Raw genomic sequence first — 21,955 nt, 5'->3', positions numbered from 1 at the left:
AGTTTAGTTGAGAAAAGTACACTTACTAAGTAGATAAAAGTTCTGCTTCATGTGTATAAGACTGATTCCTAAGAAGACGGAATTTTAGAATGTCCTATTTCTTACTATATGCACTTGGGCTTGGTCAGACGTTAAGACCAATAGTAGGATGTTTGTGTGGAGAGAGGTCAACAAAGAACTAAATCTAACTGGTTAAATTTACCAAGAGTTATTGCTTTTGTGATCTCTTTTTACTATGTTTGGGCCAGTGTGAGTGTGTGTGTGTGTGTGTGTGTGTGTTTTTTCTTCAGCATGTTGTTTTTGAAATGTGTATCTGCCCTTAGAGAGTTCTGTGATGAGAATATTTGAAACCCTCTTTTAAAACCTTTGCAGTCCTTTAAATGCAGTCAACTGTTGACATGTGGTCAAAACATAATTCACAATGAAACATTCGTTCTTTGGGATTAGTCTACATCCATCAGGCAAAAGCTTGTCTAGTCAGGTGACTTTCTCAGAGGCCTTGGTAGGTAGTCTTGCTGTCTGTATTGTTTCAAGATGACTCTTATCAAGGGTTGAATTTCTTGATTTTTGCTGGTGTCACGTGGCCAAACATTTGCTGGGTATGGAGTATTTCTTCCTTCATTCACCAACAAAAGCCTCAAGGTCTATTCTTTTCTTCTTCCCACGCTGGGACTCACCTCTTCTTTACTCCTCCATTCCCGTCATTGTTCTCTTCCACTTCCTCTCATTTCACTCACGTGCTGCCTGCCTTGAAGAGGAGGCAATGGAAGAATTTCAGTTAATATCTTCCTACAAAAATCTTAGTTGAACAAGCAAAAGGTGTACAGTCTGGTGGAGAAGATACATAATTAGAGATGACAATGTTTGAGACATACGCTCTAATTAAAGTGAGCCCACAATGCTATAGGATGTATGGGAGAAAGCTCACCTTGGGAAGGTCCAAGAAGGTTTTCTATATTAGAAGATACTTTTCTAAATTAGAAGATACTTTTAGAAGATACTTTTCTATATTAGAAAATACTTTTAGAAGTATAACTTGAAAGATAGGCAGAGGTAAAATCATGAAATAATTTGAATGACATGCTTAGGAGTTTTGGGGAGCCATAGAATACTTTAAAGTGGCCTGTTGAGCTTTGTATCTTTGGAAGCTCTCTCTAGTGGCATTATGGAGGATGAACTGTAGATAGAAGATCTAATGCGACACAAATGAATCAGAATAGGTGAGAAATTGTGAGCATCTGAAAGTGAGGCAATGAGTTTGTATAAGAGAGAATCAAGAGGCATTTTAGTATTTAGACTCCATGGTACTTGGTGACCAATTGGATAGACAGGTGGATTGGGATGGTGAGTAGTCAGGGGTAGGTCCTCCAGGTTTGAGGGACTGATGGATAGTAGGGGCACTGGCCAAAAGAAGGAATGTAGGCACAGAAGCAAGTGTGCTTGGGGGAGTGAGTGGATAAGAGATAATGAGCTTATTTTTGAACATATTGGATTTGAGGTGTCTATGGAGAGATAATAATCAGATGTCTTAAGGACATATAAAAAGGTTTTCATTTCTCATTTTTAAAACTGGTAATATTTGGTAACTTTCAAGTTAAAATTCAGTAACTTTTTATATTTTTTCAGTCATACTAACACTGTTAGAATTTTTTTTCTTAATCTATTTGGCCACACATAAACATAGTCCCAACTCCTTTGCATGCAAAGTTTGTGAGTTGTTTTTGCATCATCACTATTATTGGATTAGAAATATATTTTACCTTAAAATATAAACTTAAATGCCTTTGTTTACATTATTGTTTGATATTTCAGAACAAAACACTTTTTATATACACATCTCATTTTTCTCTATACAGCAGTGCTACCAGTAGGTTTTATCAGATGAGGAAACTGAGGCTCAAGTATAACAGGCAAGTACTTAGGCTTGTGCAGAGATGGGTCAAAAGACTAACACTTGAGAAGCTGGCCTGCAATGGATATGCAGAATAGGCAGAACCAGAAGCGGGTGTCAGAGCTGGGATAAAAAGGAAGAAACTGTGTGTTGACATGGAAGAGTCAACAGGACATCTAGCAAGCAGCAGAAGCGGTAGAATATTGCCCGAGGCTGGGCCTCTTCTACCTGTGTGGAACAGAGTGGCACCATTTCAAGAACCTCTGGGCACTTCACATTCAATTCCATACACTAAGAACATCTACTATGTGCTTGGCACAAGGCCAGGAACCGGGAATATAAAGAATAAATTAGACAGTTCTTCCTCTGCAGGAGCTGGGAATGGCAGATATATAAACAATTGACTATACAAAATTGTTGAGCTCTAAAACAGAGTAAAGAATAACATACCTTGGGGACAGGGAAGACAGAGTAGTTAATACTATGTAAGAATGAAGTAAAGAGAAGTTGAAGAAAGAAGTTACATTTGAGCTGAACCCTGGAAAGGCTGGTGAGACATTTCCCAGGAGGAGAGGAGGACAAAGATGTTCCAAGTAGAGTAAAAAACAGGGCAAAAGCTTGGTAGTGTACAAGCTTCTGGGGTGTATATAGGTTGATGTAAAACATACTGCAAAGGATAGAATAGCTCATGGAAGAAGACCCAGAGAGAAAGGTGGACATTTTACTGCCGACTCAAAGCAAACTATTCAAAGGCAGGTCAGGGAGGATGGGAGAGGGAAGGAAGCCCACAGACCACCTCTCTCTGTGGTATAATCAGCTTGATTGCTGACACTTGTATGGTCCAAGAGAATTTAATAATCTTTATGTCTCAAAGATTCTTGGAGGGTCAGGAGATTGGACATGCATGGAAAAGTTTGGTTGTGAATACCCTGACTTTCTTTTCTTTTCTTTTTCTTTTTCTTTTTTTTTTCTTTGAGACGGAGCCTCGCTCTGTCGCCCAGGCTGGAGTGCAGTGGCCGGATCTCAGCTCACTGCAAGCTCCGCCTCCCGGGTTCATGCCATTCTCCTGCCTCAGCCTCCTGAGTAACTGGGACTACAGGCGTCTGCCACCACACTGGGCTAATTTGTTTTTTTTTTTTTTTTTTTTTTTTTTTTTGTATTTTTAGTAGAGACAGGGTTTTACTGTGTTAGCCAGGATTGTCTCAATCTCCTGACCTCGTGATCCGCCCGCCTGGGCCTCCCAAAGTGCTGGGATTACAGCCGTGAGCCACTGCGCCCGGCCTCGAATATCCTGTTTTTCTTATGCTGGAGTCTGGACAAGGTTTTGGGCAATTAGTTTTCTGCACATGTTTAATTTAAGTCACAGACACCACGATCTTGGGGTTACCTGGATCTCAGAGGCTCCTCGCTCCCTGATGTGAAGATACCTATGAAAAATTGGTTAGAAATCCAGTGTTTGTCAATGATGGGAGAAAGGGTTGCATGAAAAAGTCATGACTCATGCTCCCCTTGAGGCTTAAATGGGGATGAGCAGGTGCACCTAGCGGAGAAGGGTAGTCTGTGCTCAGGCACAGGTGTAGACGTCAACAAGATAAATGGGAGAATGTGGAAACCTTCCTCAAATGAACAGAGCACTTATGTTCCCAGGAGCAAGCTTACCTCAGCAAGGCTGTTTATAAAGCATTTATATTGGACATGGGAGGACCGTGCAGGCTTCTGAGCAATGGGTAGTGAAAGGGACTTTTTAGGAAGATTATTCTGGATGAGTGGAGAGCCTGGAGTCCCTGATTTAATTTGCATTTTTAATTCCTGGGTTCTCATGAAGTGGAAAGAAGCTTTCACGTAATTTCATGATAAGCAGATTGAATGGACACCCATCAGCCTCTTACTCTTCACAACTGAGAGTTCTGGAGTTTAGGGTAAACATAGGACTGAGTTAAGGAAAAATGGCCTGAAGCCTGCATTGAGTAGCTGAAATCAGCAGGCGTTTTATCATCCCTGTGCCATGCCAGTGGCTTTTCCCGAGTGTTTTTTTATCTGTGTTTGCTTCAACCTCAGGGGACAATCTGTTCAGTCACCATAAGGGATACCTTCAAAGAGTTTTCTTGGACAAGGTCCACTCATGTGGTCAGCTGTGACCTCATCTCCCTGCTCCGGGGGCCCTGTTTTGGGGCTTGATATCTTGAGTTTCTGCTGGAATAGGAAGCAGAAAGGCCCTTCTTCTGAATGCCTCTCATTTTGGAACACAACAAAACCACCAGTTAGCTTGTTAAATGTTTTTCCAGATTTTTTCTTATTTTTAAATAATTTAGGCCATTGCCCTGCTTATTGTCAAGAGTCGTTAGGAAAGCCAACTGCTTATAATCTTTTCACAAACATACACAAAGTGGGAGGTTTGGGGAGATGCACGGGAGAGTAAGGCTTTTCAATTTCTGGCACAAAATTTGGAACTGTAAGGAAAGAATAGAAATACTGGTTCAGATTTTCCTAAACTAAATTGTGAACTTGATGCTTCTACCAGCAACCAAAATACTCATCTCATGGAAATTTTCATACTTTTCTTTCTTAGCTGTCTCTTCAAATTTGAAACTGTCCAGAGAGGGCACTATATTCCCCTAATTCATTTATTCTTGAAAGTGAGGACCCCTTGACTGACTCCTGCAACCTTTTGGAGGAGCCATGTATCATGGTACCTTTCTCCTGCCTGGCTCAACCAGCTATGGATACAAATTCAAGTCCCCCAACGACTGTATTCACAGCTTCCTCCAGTGGCAAAGGGGCTTGTGCAGATTCAGTGTGAAAAGAAGCTGCAGGGATGGGTGGGGTGTGTGTGAGAGGACAGGTCTCTTGCTGCAGCCCTGGAGTGTGAAGCTGTGCACGGGACTGGACCTGCTTCCAGAACCAGCCTCCTCTGCCAGAAACAACTTATTCCCTGAAGAGCCTCTGACTCATGCCTCTAATAGGACTATTATGGTTTCCTGGCAGCAAATTTGTACTTTTGAAATGTAGGACTTTTTTTTTTTTCTTTTTGTAATCTGAATTATCAGTTGACCTATGTAGACAAGTTCTCCTGTTCCATGCTTTCATGGTACTTTTTGAAGCTCAATTCACGATATCCATTTGTAGGACTAGATTTTAAACTCCTTGCATGCAAAGACTAATTGTCTGTCCTAGTAACTAGGGTATGTCCAGTATCTGGCATGGTGAATGGAGCATTATTCCAAAATGATTTTTCATTGAACGAACAAATGAATGAATGAATGGTGTGTTATTCCTGTATGGTCCTACCAAGGAAGAAAGATTTTAGGAGACATTAGACCTCCCAAAGCCATAGCAGGGGACAGCTAAGCAACATGTCCCAGAATTTTCTTAGGTTTTCATTGGGACACAGTTCAGCAATTGTGTTCATCTGGTTTCTAGGCCACGATAGAGTGGAAGTAAATTAAGGAGGTGGGATGCTGTTAAAGACAGATGACTCTGATAGGAAAAAAGGGAACAACCTAGAGTCTGGCAAAAGGCAGGCCTAATTTTAATAAAGTGTAGGGGTGTGAGGCTATTGAATGCAGGGGCAGATGACCCTAAACTTTACAAGCACTGAGATCATCCCTATACTATACTGAAATACAATAGTTGGACTGGCAGTGAGAATCTTCAGTTATCTGGAAAGTTTACTTACATGAACTAGTTTATGTTCAAATGATGCTAGGCCATTGAAGTATTCTATTAGCGCTCTTTGACATATCAATTTTATCTCTTCTGAGCACTTTAGAAAATCCACCACTCTCTTTGACACAGGTAATAATAATTATATCCCATTCTGCTTCTACTTCACCTAATGTAGGATGAGAGATGTTCCTCAATGACAATAGCTTGGCAGTCTTTTTGAAAAGGAAGAGGATCCTCTTCGAATTCTGCTTGGAACACAGGGATCTTTATGCACATCTGTATTGGAAATTGCTTTCAACCAAAAAGGGGAAGACTGAGAGAAGAAAGCAATGACACAAAGCAATCCTGAGAGTGACAGGGATGCTAAGACGTGGAGTTCAACTAACAAAGAAATAGAAATTTCTAAAAATGTCATGGGAGAGACAAATAGAGAGACACAGCCTGAAAGAGGATGGGGAAGTTTTATTCAGGCCATGGAGTGGCAGGTGTTTGCCAACAGGAGCTGTGATTCTTCCAAAACCTTTTAATGTTCATGGCACACAAAACAATATTTGTTTCAAATTTCTAGACAAGGAGAAAACACTGCATGACTTAAGCCAAAAAGAAGTTCGTATTCCAGAATTTAATATTTGAGGGCATACATGGGTTTCTCTTTTTTCTTCTCTTATTTTAAGCAGGCACCAGGTTGTCTAGCTTGGGAAATGCCACTCAATTAACACCTGAAAGCATTAGGTACATAATGTGAAATACAAGAAACTGTTGCATTCAGATTATTATTGGAAAAGAACTTAAAGGGAAAGGCAAAAAGGATGCTGAGAAAAATGAACTCTTCAATATCCAGTTTATATCAATTGTGAAAACGAGATTATAAAGAAAATCAATTTAAATAGAAAAATTTAAACATAAGAAATTCACTCTTACAAAACTACTTTCCAGTTTTATATATTATTTTCTAATCTTTGGCAATATGCTTGTATATTTTTAGATAATTACAATCACAGTGTATATGTACTTTTTTTTTGTTTGAGACGGAATCTCGCTCTGTCACACAGGCTGGAGTGCAATGGCGCGATATTGGCTTATGGCAACCTCTGTCTCCCAGGTTCAAGTGATTCTCCTGCCTCAGCCTCCCAAGTAGCTGGGATTACAGGCACCTGCTATCATGCCCAGCTAATTACTGTATTTTTGTAGAGATGGGGTTTCACCATGTTGGCCAGGCTGGTCTTGAACTCCTGACCTCAGGTGATTCGCCTGCTTCAGCCTCTCAAAGCACTGCAATTACAGACATTGAGCCACCACGCCTGGCCTATTATGTACTTTTGTATTAACTTTTTTTGGTGACTAAATATTCCATGGAGGCTGCTATTTGAAAAAAAGCTCATCGATTCAGGGAAAAGTTAGTTCTTTATCTCACTCCGTAAGCCAGTTTAAGTTACAGATTGACTAGATGATAAAACATAAAGATGAAACCTTTGTTAGAAAATAAAATAGAAAAAAGTCATATAGTTGTCAAAAGAAACAAAAAATACAGAGTAACTAGGAATAAACTTAAAATGTGTAAGTCCTGCCTGAAAGAAACTAAAAACTTTCCTGAGAGAACAAAAACACTTGATTAAATATAGAGACATGTTATGTTCCTGGACAGAAGACTTTCTATAGTAAAGATGTAAATTCTCCTCTAACATCTATAGCTGTAACATTTTCAATCAAAATGCCAATAGAATTTCTCTTAGAATTTGACAAAATGCTTCTGAAGTTCACATGGAAGAATTAACATAGGAGAAAACAAAAGAAAATGTTGAACAGGAAGGGAATGAATGATAAGGCTCTGCTGTATCAGAGATTAAGATATATTGTAGTACTACGGCAAATAAAATTGTATGGAACTGGCCCAGAAACAGATAAACAGATAATCGAAAAGACAATAGAAACTGCAGAAACAGACTCAAGTATATATATTTAAGATATGATAAGGGAAGCTAGTTAACCATTTGGAAAAATAAAGTTAGATCATTAGGGCATACCTTATAATAAAATATATTCCTGAAAGACTAAAGTATTTAATATAAAGGAGGACATTAATTAAATACAAAAATAGATAAATATTTAATCTTGGGATTAAAATAAAGCGCAATCATGAAGGAAAGACTTGACAATAAAATGGTCTATTTGGGGAAAAAACACACAGTTAACAAGTAAATGACAAAATACGAAGAAATGAGGCCTGGTGTGGTGGCTCATGCCTATAACCCCAGCTCTTTGGGAGGCCAAGCCGGGTGGATCACCTGAGGTCAGGAATTCAAGACCGGCCTGGCCAACCTGGTGAAATCCCGTCTCTACTAAAAATACAAAAATCAGCTGGGTGTATGGTGGGTGCCTGTAGTCCTAGCTACTCGGGAGGCTGAGGCAGAAGAATCAATTGAACTTGGGAGGCGGCGGTTGCAGTGAGCCGAGATCGTGCCTTTGCACTCCAGCCTGGGCAACAGAGCAAGCAAGACTCTATCTCAAAACAAAACAAACAAACAAACAAAAAAAGAAGAAACGGCAATACGTGTGACAGAATGACGACACATAATTATTTTTCTTAATATATAAAGATATCTGAATCATCAAATTAAAAATCAGACTATCATAAAAAAAGAACAAAGAACACAAACAGGAAATTCATAGAATTACTGTAAATGACATTTAAATTGTGAATATTACAAACTAAATACATGACAACATGAAATTCAGGACAGGTTTTATTTATCAAAGATTTTTGATAGTAAGAAATCTGTGATGATGAAGATATGGAGAAATATACATTCTTGTATGCAAATTTTTTATCATTAGGAATGCAAATACTAAAATCTTTCTGAAAGGTAGTTTAATAAAATATTGCATCAAAAGGCTTAAATTAATATAGACTCATTGATCCAGAAATTCACTTTGAGCAATGTATCATAAGAAAATTATTTAAAGGTACAAAGATGTATAACTATGATATTTTTCATTGTCTTTTTTGCCTTAAATTTTAACCCTCCAGAAAATTCTGTGAAATATTTGATATTCTTAGAGAAAACTTTGTATTATGAAAAAAGTCAAACAAACAGGACAGTAGAAAGAATATTCAGTGAGCACTCACGTATCCACCACCTGCCCAGATTTCATGCTTGCTAATATTTTGTCATATTTGCTTCATATATTTCTCTTTCTCTCATCTGCTTATCATCTGTTCATCTTTCATTTTTGCTAAACATTTACAACTTTCAGAAAGTATGACACTTCAACTCTAAGCATGTCTGTGTTAAATTCTGAAAAAGAACACGTTTCACAGATACAATACCATAAATTATACTAACAAAATGAACTATAATTTCCTAACATATCCATTTCATAATCTAATTTCTCCAGTTGTCCCTCAAATACCTTTGTAACTACATTTTTGAATAATGACCAATCAAAGATCATTTATTGCATTGTTTTTATGTCCATTTAAATCGTAATATTGGAAATGTGGAAACAATCTAAAAATTCAATAGTAAGGTATCAATTCAATAAATTATGTTATATCAAGTGAAGACTTCAGTGCCATTAACAATCTAGTAATATTTAGTGATATAAAAAAGCTTTTTGCTTTTTTTTTTTTTTTTTTTAGAGACGGAGTCTCACTCTGTCGCCAGGCTGGAGTGCAGTGGTGCGATCTCGGCTCACTGCAATCTCCACTTCCTGGGTTCAAGAGATTCTCTAGCCTCAGCCTCCCAAGTAGCTGGGATTACAGGCATGCACTATCACACCCAGCTAATTTTTGTATTTTAGTAGAGACGGGGTTTCACCATGTTGGCCAGAATGGTCTCCATCTCTTGACCTTGTGATCCGTCCGCCTCGGCCTCACAGAGTGCTGGGATTACAGGCCTGAGCCACCGCTCCCGGCAGCATTTTTTTTTTTTTTTTTTGAGACACAGTTTCATTCTGTCACCCAGGTTAGAGTACAATGGCGTGATCTTGGCTCACTACAACCTCCGCCTCCCGGGATCAAGAGATGTAGCCGGGACCACAGGCACATGACACTACGCCAGGCTAATTTTTGTATTTTTTGTAGAGATGGGGTCTCACTAGGTTGCTCAGGTTGGTCTCAAACTCCTGGGCTCAAGTGATCCTCCCATCTTGGCTTCCCAAACTGCTGGGATTATAGGCATGAGGTACCACTTTGGGCCCTTTATTATCCTTTTAATGGATCTCTAGCTAGAGGGTTATCAATTTTACTTTTTCAAATAAACAGCCTTTGTTTTTAATTGGTTTTTATCTATAGTTTTCCTATTTTCAACTTTACTAACTTTAGCTCCTAACTTTAATATTTTCTTTAATATTTTCCTTAATATTTTCTTTAATAGTTTCTTTCTTCTACCTTGGGTTTAATTTGCTCTTCTTTTTCTTAGCTTAAAGTCAAAGCTTTGCTCATTGCCTTTAGAGCTCCTTTTATGATTGTTTAAACAATTAAAATTCTGTAATTTTCTTCCTATATGCTGTTTCAGCTTCATCTCACAAAGTTTCCTTTGTTGTTCTCTCATTTTCATCGAGTTCAAAATATTTTCTAATTTCTATTGTGACATATTATTTTACCTATGGGTTATTTAGAAGTATATTCTTAGTTTCAAACATTTGGATATGTTTAGATATTTTGCTGTTGTTGGTTTCTGATTATTGCCTTGTGGTCACATATGCAACAAAATTATATTACTCTATAGTTTCAATACATTTCATTTTATTGAGATTTATTTTATGCCCTAGTGTGTGGTCTTTCTTCATTCCATGTGCGCTGAAAAGAGTGTCTATTCTGTAGTTGTTGGATATAGTGTTCTATAAATATTAATTATGTCAGATTGATTTATAGTGTTTTTCAGCTCCTTTATACCCTTACTGATTTTTTTGTTTGATTGTTCAATCTATAGTTATGTTTTGCTTGAGTTGAAATGTATTTCTCTGGCTGCTTAGAGCTACTTTCAGTAGATTTAGCCTCTTACATGGATTTTACCATTTTAGATTCATACACTCTTTTGTTTTGATTCCTTGCTTCTGTGACTGGATTTCACCATTAAATAGTTTTTTCAAAATGTGCTTTAGCATGACTTTTGTTTAAAAATGTTTACCCGTTTTTTTTTTTTTTTTTTTTTTTTTTTTTTGAGACGGAGTCTCGCTCTGTCACCCAGGCTGGAGTACAATGGTGCGATCTCGGCTCACTGGAAGCTCTGCCTCCTGGGTTCACGCCATTCTCCTGCCTCGGCCTCCCGAGCAGCTGGGACTACAGGCGCCTGCCACCAGGCCCGGCTAAATTTTTTGTATTTTTATTAGAGACGGGGTTTCACCGTGTTAGCCAGGATGGTCTCGATCTCTTGAGCTCGTGCTCCGCCCACCTTGGCCTCCCGAAGTGCTGGGATTACAGGGGTGAGCGACTGCACCCGGCCACCTGTGGTTTTTATACCAGACAACATGTCTGGGTACATCTTTTATTTTTCTCAGAACCTGGTATACGTTATTCCAATGTCTTCTGGAATAAAATTTGCTGTGGATAAGTCATCCTGCATTTTTACCCTTACTCATGATTTTTAAATTTCTGCCTGGATTTCTTCCTTTATTTTTAAATTTATATATTTTATTATGAAATATAGTACACACACAGATTGCTTTATTTCTAAAATTTAACAGTTTAATCAGACTATGTCTTGGTATTCAGTACATTGTATCATTTTTACTTGGTACTTAGTGTGCTCTTTCAAGTGTTTAGATTCTGTTCTTTAGTCATTTCAGGGTAATTTCATATTTCTAAATACATTTCCCCCCTCTAAATCCATTTTATTTTTTACTTCAAGAACACCACCTACATTTAAGTTGAACTGTCTTTGTTCTCTATCATTTTACCTTCATTCACTTCTTTTCTTTTTCTTTTGTATTCACTCTTTTTATCTTAAGATATTCCTCCACATCATTGATTTAATATTTAGCCTTATCTATTTTATTCCTTGTTGTATCTAGGTTACTTATATGATACATAATGGTGAGAGGTTTTTGGTATTCTCAATGTGCTTTCTTTAATTCTCCATCTCCTTTTCCATCACCATGTTGTTATATCTTCTTGCCTTTGTATTCTTTTTATATTGAATTAATATTCTTTTTTTTTTTTTTTTTTTTTTTTTTTTTTTGAGGCAGAGTCTCACTCTGTCACCAGGCTGGAGTGCAGTGGTGCAATGTTGGCTCACTGCAACCTCCGCCTGCTGGGTTCAAGCGATTCTCCTGCCTCAGCCTCCCAAGTAGCTGGGATTACAGGCACACGCCACCAAGCCCAGCTAATTTTTGTGTTTTTAGTAGAGACGGTGTTTCACCATGTTGGCCAGGATGGTCTCGATCTCTTGACCTCGTGATCCGTCTGCCTCGGCTTCCCAAAGTGCTGGGATTATAGGCGTGAGCCACTGCTCCCGGTCAAATTAATATTCTAACAAAGTTATTCTATAGACACATTCTAAGATAATATTCTTCTGTTTCTTTAGTCCTATTCCACTTTTAGTCCTTCGTTTGTCTTTTGTGTGCTACATTCCTTTGTCTTCTTCTTCTTGTATCTTTTCATAGCATAGATTCTATTTCATTACTTTTAACCTTGCTTATGCTTGGGAAGATTTGTCCAAACTTTTATTTTCTCTATTATGGCATAGGCTTATGATATTTCTTATTTTTGGCCGATGCTTCTACTGTCTCACCCATATTGCCTTCGCCTACGTGAGTATACCTGCAGCTGCAGACAGTTCCTGGTATGCTGACAGCTTCCTTCCACAGGGACCTGCATTTCTCTTCTTTACTGCCTGCAGACCTTCTTCGACACCACGGAAATTTGCTTGATTGTGTGTAAGCATGACCCAGAAGTGTGGGAAGAATTGTGCTCGGGGGAGACCCCTAAACAAGGGGGGATAGAAGTCAGTGAATAAAGAGAGTATCAGCCACAGAGAATGCATTGAACAAGTGGACATGATAACTCAGCCATTAGAGACCAGCCAGTCTCTGTCCTCAACCACCATAGTGCTTGCACAATGAGTCCGTGAATAGTATAGCCTTGGTGGCAAGCATGGAGACTCTGTATAGGTCTAACAACTACATAAAGATATTTGAGATAATCATGTAAATTTCAACATAGACTAGACAACACAGTCATGTGCTGCCTAACAATATTTTGATCAACAGGACCACATATGCAACGGTTGTCTCATAAGATTATAATGAAGTTGAAAAATTCCTATTCCCTAGTGATGTCGTGACATTGTAATACAACACATTATTTATGTGTTTGTGGTGATACTATTATAAACAAACCTACTGCACTGCCAGTCATATAGGTAATGTGTGTGTGTTTTAGTTTTTAATAAAAAGTTTAAGAAGTAAAGGAATAAAAATTAAAAAATTAAAAATGGAAAAAAGCTTATAGAACAAGGATATAAAGAAAAATTATTTTGTACAGGTGTACAATGTGTGTTTAACTTAAGTGTTATTACAAAGGAATCTTAAAAGTTAAAAAAATTTAAAAGCTGATAAGTAAACAGGTTACCATAAGTTAAGGTTAATTTGTGATTGAAGAAAGAAAACATTTATTTATTTATTATTTTAATAGCTTTTGTGTTTTTTGTTATTTGAATGAATTGTCTAGCGAAAAAGTCTGGGCTTTTATTGTACCTGTTACTTAAGTAGTGTACATTGTACCCAATAGGTGACATTTTTTGTCCCTCACCTCCTTCTCACCCTCGCCACTTCTGAGTCTCTAATGTCCATTTTTACCACTCTTTATGCTTTTGCGTAATCCATGGCTTAGCTCCCACTTTTAAGTAAGAACAGGAGGCATTTATTTTTTTGTTCTTGAGTTACTACTTAGGATAATGGCCTCTAGTTCCCTCCAAGTTGTTGTAAAAGACATCCATTTCTTCTAGATTTTCTAGGTTGTGTGTATGGAGATGTTCATAGTAGCCACTGAGGGTCTTTTGTATTTCTGTGGGATTGGTTGTAATGTCACCTTTGTTGTTTCTGATTGTTCTTATTTGAATTTTCTCTCTATCTTTGTTAGTCTGGCTAGTGGTCTATTGATCTTGTTTATTCTTTTGAAAAACAATTTGTTTTTGTATTGATTTTTGTATGAATTTCTGGGTCTCAGTTTTACTCATTTCTGCCCTGATTTTAGTTATTTATTTTCTTCTGCTAGCTTTGGGGTTAGTTTGTTTTTGTTTCTCTAGTTCCTTTAGGTGTGATGTAAGATTGTTAATTTGAGATCTTTTTCACCATTTGAGGTAGGTGTTTACCACCATAAATATTCTCTTAACACTGCTTTTACTGCATCCCAGAGATTTGGGTATATTTTGTTTGTGTTTTCCTTTATTTCAAAACATTTTTAAATTTCTGCCTTAATTTCACTCTTTACCCAAAAGTCGTTCAAGAGCAGGTTGTTTAATTTCCGTGTAATTGTGTGGTTTTGGGAGATCTCAGTATTGATTTCTATTTTTATTCCACTGTGGTCTCAGAGTATGGTTTGTATGATTTCAATATTTTTAAATTTATTGAGACTATATCATGTGGTCAATCTTGGAGTATATTCCATGTATAAATGAGAAGAATGTATATTCTACAATTTATGGGTGGAGTGTTCTGTAGATGTCTATTAGATCCAGTTGGTCAAGTGTCGAATTTAAGTCCAGAGTTACTTTGTTAGTTTTCTGCCTTGACGATCTAATTCTTCAGTGGGGTTTTGAAGTCCCCCTGCTATTATTGTGTAGTGGTCTAAGTCTTTTTGTAGGTCTAGAAGTAGTTGTTTTATGAACCTGGGTGCTCCAATGTTGGGTGCATATATAATATATTTAGGATAAGATTCTATAGATGTGATTAAAGTAGGATTAAAGTATTACTTGGGAGGTGAAAGAGCGCTACAATGAGAATTAAAATACTCTGCTGAAAAAAATCAGAGACAAGACAAGCAAATGGAAAACTATTCCATTCTCACATACAAGAAGAATCAATATTGTTAAAATGGTCATACTGCCCAAAGCAACCTACAGTTTCAGTACTATTCCTATCAAACTATAAATTACATTTTTTTTTCACAGAATTGGAAAAGCTATTCTAAAATTTGTATGGAACCCAAAAAGAGCCTGAAGAGCCAAAGCAATCCTAAGAAAAGGAACAAAGCTGGAGGCATCACATTACCCAACTTCAAACTATACTATAAGTCTATAATAACCAAAACAGCATGGTACTGGTACACAAACAGACACATAGACCAGAGGAACAGCAGAGAGAACCCAGAAACAAAGAAGAAAACCTAGGAAATACCATTCTTGACATAGGTCCTGGTAAAGATTTCATGAAGAAGGCACTAAAAGCAATTGCAACAAAAACAAAAATTGACAAATGGGACCTAATTAAATTAAGAGATTCTGCACAGCAAAATAAACTATCTTTAGAGTAAACAGACAACTTACAGAATGGGAGAAAATATTTGCAAACTATGTATCCAACAAAGGTCTAATATCCAGAATATATAAGGAACTTAACAGGCAAAAAACAACCCCCTTAAAAAGTGGGCAAAGGACATGAACAGACATGTCTCAAAAGAAGACATATACACAGCCAGGAAGCATACGAAAAATGCTCAACATCACTAATCATTAGAGAAATGCAAATCAAAACCAAAATGAGATACTATCTCACACCAGTCAGACAGGCTATTATTAAAAAGCCAAAAAATAACATGCTGGTGAGGCTGCAGAGAAAAGGGAATGTTTATACACTGCTGGTGGGAATGTAAGCTAGTTTAGCCACTGTGGACTGCAGTTTGGCAATTTCTCAAAGAACTTAGAACTATCATTTGACCCAGCAAGCCCATTATTGGGTACATATCCAAAGGAATAGAAATTGTTCTACCAAAAAGACACATGCATGCATGTGTTCATTTCAGCACTATTCACAATAGCAAAGACATGGAATCAACCTAAATGCCCATCAATGGCAGGCTGGATAAAGAAAATGTGGTACATATATACCATGGGATAGAACACAGCCATAAAAAGAACAAAATCATGCCCTTTGCAGCAACATGAATGGAGCTAGAGGCCATTATCCTAATCAAACTAAGGCAGGAACAGAAAACCAAATACTTCATTTTCTTACTTGTAACTGAGAGTTAAACACTGAGCACACACGGACACAAAGAAAAGAACAATAGACATTGGGGCCTTGTTGAGGGTGGAGAATGGGGGGAGGGCAAGGATTGAAAAACTGCCTATTCGGTATTATGCTTATAACCTGGATGATGAAATAATCTGTACACCAAACCCCCGTGACACACTTTTTATCTATATAACAAACCTGCACATGTAACTTTGAACCTAAAAGAAAACCTATTTTTTTTTTTTGAGAGAGAGTCTCAGTCTGTCGCCCAGCCTGGAGTGCAGTGGCACAATCTTGGCTCACTGCAACCTCCACCTCCTGGGTTCAAGCAATTCTCTGCCTCAGCTTCCTGGGTAGCTGGGATTACAGGTGTGTGCCACCATGCCATGCTAATTTTTATATTTTTAGTAGATATGGGGTTTTACCATCTTGGTCAGGCTGGTTTTGAACTCCTGACCTTGTGATTCACCCACCTCGGCCTCTCAAAGTGCTGGGATTAAAGGCGTGAGCCACCGGGCCCAGCCAAATAAAACCTTTTATAAAAACGAAGTCTTACCTTACTAAGTAAGGGAGATTATGCCCCATACTCTGCGTAGGCCTGACCGAATCAGTTGAAAAGCCTTAAGAACAAAACTGAGGCTTCCCTGAAGAAAAACTTCCATCCATGGACTGCAGCTTCCTTTCTGATGACCTACCTACAGATTTTGCACTTGTAACCAGCTCCCAGAATTACATAAATCAATTTGTCGCAATAAATCTTTTTCCTTTAAATTTTTCTTTTTTGAGATGGAGCCTCACTCTGTCTCACAGGCTTCAGTGTGGTGGTGAGATCTCAGCCCCCTGCAACCCCTGCCTCCCAGATTCAAGCGATTCTCTTGCCTCAGACCCCCAAGTAGCTGGGATTACATGTGTCGGCCACCATGTCTGGCCAATCTTTGTATTTTTAGTACAGACGGGGTTTCACTATGTTGACCAGGCTGATCTCAAACTCCTGACCTCAGGTGATTGGCCCTCCTTGGCCTCCCAAAGTGTTGGGATTACAGGCATGAGTCACCATGCCTGGCCTTGTTACAATAAAGCTCTTAATATATATCTCCTACTGGTTCTGTTTCTCTGTGGAACCCTTACTGATATAAATATTATGTTGGTTTCATTTCCATTCTGCTTACTAGTGGAAGGTGTCATAACCTCTCTATGCTTCATTTATCATTTGCAAATCAGAAACAATAATATTGTCCACCATTAGTGTATTGGTGAGGATTAAATAATTATTTATATTTGTAATTGTTTGTTATGTTAAAGCAGGCTTTCTTCTGATTTACCAAAGTTATTATCGGGAATGGTTATAGAATATTATCAAATGTATTTCTAGCATCTATTAGCATGATCATGAAGTTTTCTATTTTGATGTACAGATGCCATAATAAGAGATTGGCAGTAAATCTGCTTCATATTCCTGAGATGAAGCCAGTTGTTCGCAGTGCATTCTTTCTTTTAGTATGCTCCTAAATTCCACTTTCCTGATATTATATTTAGAATTTTCCATCTATTTTTAGGCAAATTCATGTCATACATTGGTCAAGGATTGCCATCAAATTATGCTGACTTAATAAAATAAATTGGGAAACTATCCACATTTTTTGTTTTGTTTTGTTCTAATAACAGAATGTTACCTCTGCAGTATCTACGGTTGGAATTTATTGACAATTTTTATGGTATAATATACATGATCAATCTTTATAAATGTTTAATGGACTCTAGAAAGGATAATGTATTTCCTGCAGGGAATAATATTTGGCTGCAACTGTAGCTATAGCTATTCAACTTTCCTATATTCTTCAGATCTTTGTTTTAATTAATTAATTATTATTATCGTTATTTTGAGACGGAGTTTCACTCTTATTGCCCAGGCTGGAGTGCAATGGCGTGATCTTGGCTCACTGCAACCTCTACCTCCCAGGTTCAAGTGATTCTACTGCCTCAGCCTCCCAAGTAGCTGGAATTACAGATGCCTGCCACCATGCCCGGCTAATTTTGTATTTTTATGAGAGGTGGGATTTCTCTATGTTGCTCAGGCTGGTCTTGAACTCCTGGCCTCAGGTAATCCAGCCTTCCAATGTGCTGGGATTACAGGCGTGAGTCACTGCGCCTGGCCTGTTTTAATTTATTTACTTTTATTATTTGACTTGTCAAATAGCAAAACAGGTGCTCTTGTTTTCTTCGTGATGCACCACACTTATTTTTTTTTTGCCTTCTCTGAGTGCTATTCTATTCATAAAGGCTCATGATTAAAATTCTTTTATTTTTAATTGGCTTTTGTGAGCACTGTCATGATTAAGATTCTTATAAAATGACCTTCTTTAAATGGGAAAACATATTTGCAAACTATATATCTGACAAGGGGTTAATACCCAAAATGTATAAGGAGCAGAATTCAACAACAACAACAACAACAACAACAACAACAACAAAAACACCTGATTTTAAAATGGGCAAAAGATCTGAATAGGCATTTCTCAGAAGAAGATATACAAATGGGTAACAGGTACGTTTTTTAAATGCTCAACATTATTAATCATCAGGGAAATGTAAATCAAAACCACAATCAGATATCACCTCACTCCAGTGAGAATGGCCATTATCAAAAAGACAAAAGATAAGTGTTGGCAAGAATGTGGAGAAAACGGAGCCCTTATACATTGGTGGGAATGTAAATTAGTACAACCATTATGGAAAACAGTATGAAGCTTCCTCAAAATATTAAAAATAGAAGCAATCCCACTATGGGGTATATATCAAAAGGAAATGAAATTAATATGTCAAAGAGTGATCCTGTGATTATCACAGCACCATCTACAATAGCCAAGGTATGGAATCAATCTTAGTGTTTATCAATGGTTGAATGGATAAAGAAAATGTGGTATATACACATCTACTGTACTCACCTATTTTCACACCACAGTTGACTGTGGGCAACTGAAACACTGGAAAGCAAAACTGTGGATATGGGGGGACTACTGTGCTGCATGATCTCACTCATGTGAAATCTGAAAAGGTTGATCTAATAGGAGTAGAGAATATAATGGTGTTTAGCAGAGGCTTGGATGGTTAGACAGGAGGGAGATTTGGTCAGTCATAATAATTACAGTTAGATAGAAGCAATAAATTTCAAAAGCTCTATTGTACAGCAAGGTGACTATAGTTAATGATGAAACATTGTATCCTTAAAAAATGTAAAGAAAGTGGATGTTATGTGCTCTCACCACAATTACTATGTGAGGTAATGCATTTGTTCGTTACTGAAATTTAACTATTCTACAATGTTTATATACTCTGAAATGTCATGTTGTACGTGATAAAAACATACAATGTTATCTGTTAATTTAAAATAAATAAATAATTTAAAAAAGAAATTACCCTCTTTGTCTTGTTCATTTTTAGGGTGAGGAGTAAATTCTACTATGCCATATGGATACTGAGTAACTATTTTTGTTTGCATTTAGTTGTCATATCTTCACCTATCCTATTACTCCTAAACTTTCTGTGATTTAGATAAATGTTTTATAAATAAAATATAGTTAGAATTTGTAAATATTCTGAAAACCTCAAGCTGTAATAGTGGAGATGAAGCTATTTATTTTTATTGTGAGTCTGATATAGTTGGTATATGTGTCCTCTTTTTAAAACATGTTTTTTCTTTTTCTTTCATTACTGTGTATACTGTCTTTTCCAGTATAGGCTGTGCTTCCCTTGTTTCAATATTTTCCAGTGTTTTTGAAAGTATTTATCCTATATTAACATTTTTCTACTGGTTATCTGTTTTTCTTTTCCCCTTTCCTTTCCTTTCCTTTCCTTTCCTTTCCTTTCCTTTCCTTTCCTTTCCTTTCCTTTCCTTTCCTTTCCTTTCCTTTCCTTTCCTCTTTTTTGACACAGAGTTTCACTCTTGTCACCCAGGCTGGAGTGCAGTGGTGCAATCTTGGCTCACTGCAACCTCCACCTCCAGGGTTCAAGCAATTTTTCTGCCTCAGCCTCTCAAGTAGCTGGGATTACAGGCATGTGCCACTATGCCTGGCTAATTTTGTATTTTTAGTAGAGATGAGATTTCCCCATGTTGGCCAGGCTGGTCTTGAACTCCTGACCTCAGGTCTTCCACCTGCCCCAGCCTCCCAAAGTGCTGGGATTACAGGCATGAGCCACCGTGCCCGGTCCATTTATTTGTTTTTCAAAAGCATTCTTGAAACCCCATTAATTGCTTGTCAAAGTGAAGAGTAAATGTAAAATAAGTACTGTTATTTTACATTTATGTTTGCCACTCCCCCACCCATATAAACACTTCTTTTATCGTTAACTGTATATAATAAAATCAATGAACCAGGGGATGTGATTAGCTTTAAGTTAACTGTTGCTGGTTATAATGCATTCAAGGTCAGAAACTAGCACAAAGAATGGGAAAAAAACCTGTCAGGAGCAACACAGCAATGTTTTGAAAAATTTTTTCATCACCCAATGTGGTGATAATTTATTTACTCCTGGTCAGTTGTGCAAAGAAAATATTGGTTCTTTGTTTTTCTGCAACACATCTAATCTGCATGAGCCTTACCTGACAGGTTGCAGGGAATAACAAACATTTCATTAATGGTTTCTAGGTTTCTTTAGTAACACACTTGCCTTCAGGTAAATGCTCAGTATTTTGAATGTTCCCTTCCTCAGTGAGAGAGGTTCCATGTCTCCTTCTCTTTTAGTAAGGGCACTAATTTCATCATGAGGCACTACCCTCTTGTCCTCATCTAAGCCCAATTACTTTCCAAAGGCACCATCTCCAAATACCATTACATTGGGGGTTAGCAGCTTCTTCAATATACACATTTTGGGGGGATGTAACCATCCAGCCTACAGCAGCTACTTATGCACTTGATCTTTTCCACAAACTGTTGTAAACATAAGACATTGTTTTCAGTTCCTGTTGAATCATTCCTACAACCTGAACAAACTTTGCCCAATTACATAAGTCAAATTCTGGATCACTATTCCAGCAGGGCAGTAGGGACAAACAGCAGCTAAAATGACTTAAGTTTTACCACCGAACTGATCAGGATGAGGTTCCAATTCAACCACTGATAGCTGGACCTGAGTTTTCTCATCTGCAAAAAAGGGACTGATAAGAAAAATAGCTAGCTATGTAAGTGCTAGATAGGCCCTGTGCCAAGCATCTTTTGTAAACATTGAGGTAAATACTATTGTTATATGTATTTTGTTGATGAGGGAATTAAGGCTTAGTGAGGTTAAGTAAAAATGCTGAAAGTTAATCCAAGTCAAGGAGCTTGAATTCCAACCCAGCTCTGATTCTGAAACCTAAGCCGTACAATGGGTGTACATTTTACATAAGAAGTTGCATACAGAGTAGTTATTGGCAGCTATTATTGTTATATTTATCATTGTTGAAGATGAACTTCCTAAGTTCAATTCTTTCATTCATTTGTTCATTCATTCCATATTTATGGAGCCCCTGTTATATGCTGAGCTAAGCACTCTGGCACAGCCGAGCCGAGCCTGCCCTTTCTTCTCTCTTTCGTCCTCTGTTCACTCCCCTGGTACTTGATGCAGGCAAAGCCCTGTAATGGAATTCCAAGTTGACAGATTCAGTTCATGAGCCATGCTGTCTCCGTGTGGGTTCTCCCTGAGGCGGAGCCTGAGACAAGGATTTGAGTAGTCTTTTGGGATGCCTCTTTACTGAGGAGATGTCCTTAGGAAGCAGGAGTGAGGGGTGGTGACAGTGGAGCAAGGAAGGAGGAAAAGCCAGTGTAAGGATGCATGATCAAAGCTGCTACTATGGACAGCAGTGCTGGATTCTGCCAGGGCCTCTTGAGAAGTGTACAGAATGCCTGTCAGACCGTTTCCCTGAAGATGAGAGGGGCTAGAGCATTTACCTGCCCACTCTACTCTGTACTAAATTCATTGAGGGTTGCCCCAGGAGATGTAAATTTCAACCTGCACTTGTCTATCCCACAGAGGCTGGAGGCAGAATGCAGAGACTCCACATATGCACGAGGTGGGTTACCAGTGCAAGGTGAGTCTGAGCCCTCTAGAACCGGCCTCCGGAGATAAAGCTGAAAGTTTGTACCTGACACACAGGTTTCCTGCCTCCCCGCTGCGTGGCTCCAGTTCCAGTCTCTCTATGCTTCATATTACAACACATTTTATTCAGAGCAATAGCCCTCAGTA

This window comes from Rhinopithecus roxellana, chromosome 3 (genome assembly GCF_007565055.1).
Source record: "Rhinopithecus roxellana isolate Shanxi Qingling chromosome 3, ASM756505v1, whole genome shotgun sequence".
In the NCBI taxonomy this organism is placed as follows: Eukaryota; Metazoa; Chordata; class Mammalia; order Primates; family Cercopithecidae; genus Rhinopithecus; species Rhinopithecus roxellana.
Note: the sequence above shows the minus strand (reverse complement) of the source record.